Source organism: Schistocerca serialis, chromosome 5, assembly GCF_023864345.2.
Source record: "Schistocerca serialis cubense isolate TAMUIC-IGC-003099 chromosome 5, iqSchSeri2.2, whole genome shotgun sequence".
Taxonomy (NCBI): Eukaryota; Metazoa; Arthropoda; class Insecta; order Orthoptera; family Acrididae; genus Schistocerca; species Schistocerca serialis.
Genome location: NC_064642.1, coordinates 504,489,507 through 504,492,350, shown reverse-complemented (window position 1 = coordinate 504,492,350; position 2,844 = coordinate 504,489,507).

Sequence of the window (2,844 nt, the reverse complement as noted above, 5' to 3'; positions counted from 1 at the left end):
GAGAAAAATTAATGCGATTATTGATGTGTTGGCTGGTGATGCCAAGCGTTGGGGCTTAAACCTCAACATTACGAACCTGACTTTTGACGAATTTAAAAATTTGTTTCTGGCTGAATACTGGTCAGAGCAAAAACAGCAAAGTGTCTGGCGCGAATTTGTCGTATCGAGGCCTTTCGATGCGAATTCGCGCGGTTCGATGAAGGAGTTTTGTGAAGGCTGGATCCGCAAGTTGGAATATTTGCGTGACCGCCGCTCGCTATCCGAAATAGTCTGGGAACTCTACAAGAAGCTTCCAGATGATACAAAACGATACGTAGGAAGCAATTACAGGACAATCAAAGATTTCCTGGAAAGAGTGGAGGACGAGGACAATTGGCGCAATAATCGCGACAGTGGCAGAGGCCGTGGTAACAACAACGGGTACCACAGCAACCACAACAACGATAACCACGGGAATAATGCATACCGCAACCATGGCAGCAATAACAATAATGGTTCGGACCGTAATAACAATCGGTACAATGCAAATAATAACAGGAATGACGGAAACCAGTATCATACTAACGTGATACGGGCTTCACAGAATAGTAATAACGCCAGAGGGTGTGATCAGCCGCCTCAGCAGCATCCGGGGAGCGTATCTGCTGGGACGAGACAGGGAAACCATTAGCCGCGCCGGTGAGGGGCCGACCAGGCGTGGAGAAATTTTGGCGGCCCAATAACAGGAGAAAACCCAGGTGTCGTCGTTATGAAAATTCCGTGTGGAATAATCAACGGCGGGAGAGTGTGCCAGTGTTAAGAGAAAGGAGTGCGCCCACAAGTAGTAGATCAGCTGTAGACACGGCAGTAGAAAATACATTCACTGTCAGTGAGAACAATGTAAGTAGTGTTCCGGAAATAGATTATAAAGTGGCAGCTGTAACACCCACAGCAGAACTAGAGATTGAGTTTAAGAATGAGTCGCAATTGTTGAGAGAAGATCAGATGTCGGATAACACGTCCGTCATCGAGCGAGGGGATGCAGAGAGGGATGAGGTCTGGTTAAGGCAGTTCGGTCGCTTATACGACGAACTAAGAGATTATAGGGGCCTGTATGGGAGAAGTGTTTATGGGGAGCGCGGGCAGGATTTGCCGCGTCTCGTCCCGCAGGAAGATAGTGTTTGTGAAATGATAGAAAGTTCTGGCCCTAACCGGCAGACTTTACCGGAAACAGTTGATGTTAATGGGGAGCACGAGCAAGATTCGTCGTGTTTCCTACCGCAGGAGTTAGATGTTGAAGTAGTAACGGAAAGTTCTGGCCCTAACCAGCAGACTTTGCCGAAAGTTATAGTGATAGAAGTAGCCGACCCATCCGACGCAAACCTCCAGTTTAAACGTTGCGAGAGTATTAAGGAGAAAGATTACGAAAATTTTAGTGATAGCCGGACACGATTGGTAGAAAAGCACATAGATTACAGCGTGTATGAGGTTAGAGCTGACATTATACAGTCAGACGATAGCAGTGTGGGTTGCGCAGATCCAGAGGAAGTAATTTCAGATGCTACTGGGCACATTCCTCCAGGTAGATTGGCAGATGAGATCAATCTGACCAAAGTGGAATCAACGAAGGTGACAATTAGTGAATTGATAGCAAAGCAACACTCACTAGTTGACGAGTTACAGGAAAAGGTTTCGGTATTGGAGGCGAAGCTAGAGACTAAGCCTCAGGACAGACGTGTTGAAATTAAAACTGTATGTGAACAGAGGCTGAAAAAGCCGCCAGATAAGCCGAATTTAGGATCAAAGCCGGATGGTTTTTTCTGGAATGACCTGGATATAGACGAGGATTTACTGTGGGAAAATAAAGAAACTGTCGAGGACAGGTGTAGACAGATAGTAGTGTCTGTTAATATGCACGACCTATAACTAAACGTGTTGATTGACACCGGTGCAGAATTGAGTGCTGTATCTGGGAAAATATTTGAGTTACTGAAAGATAGACCTGGCATCGTAGTTATGCCAGTGACAGGAGTGAAAATTATCGGTGCTACTGGGAAGGCCAGTAAACCGGTCACAAAACAGATTTTTGTCCACTTCGAGATATGTGGGGCACGATTTGAACAAGAGTTTGTCGTCGTGCCAGACTTAACTACGGAAGTAATTATCGGGTTAGATTGGCTATTAAAGTACCGTGCAGTGATTAATTGCGAAAGCAAAACTTTGACATGTACGTCACAAGATAAAACAATAGTAGTTAGTTTTGACGAGGCAGGAGACGGTGTGCATGGGCAATGCCAGCCTATACACATGTTAACTGGCCGGATGCTATTCACGTAGGTATGAAATTGAACTACTGTAAAGTGAGGAATCTAGGCATTGACAATAATGTAGAAAGTGAATTGGAAAGTATTGTAGAAGGTGTGTCAAACGTAACACACGAACAAAGACTAGGCCGACTTTGCCGTACCTATTGCCATCACAACCATAGGGCATGGGGCAAATATGTAGCAGTATTTGAGAGAATTATGAACACCTTGAGACATGAATCTACGGGATTTTCTCCAGAGGAAATCCTGTTGGGTGACAGAAGTAGTTTAGTGGAAGAGGTAATCAAATTCCCTCCACGGATTGACATTAGTATTGGTGTGAAAAAAGATCGTTTGCGAGAAGTAATGAAGCTAAAAGCTGATGCTCGCATACGTCGTCATGACGCTAAAGCGCGTTTTGCTAAGTTTGCAATCGGAGACTTAGTACTTGTAAAAGCTCATGAGAAATCGAGCGAGATAGACAATGAAATCTCTAAATTTAAGTTTGTTTATAATGGACCATATAAAGTCATTGGTATACCTCACACAAATGCTTATT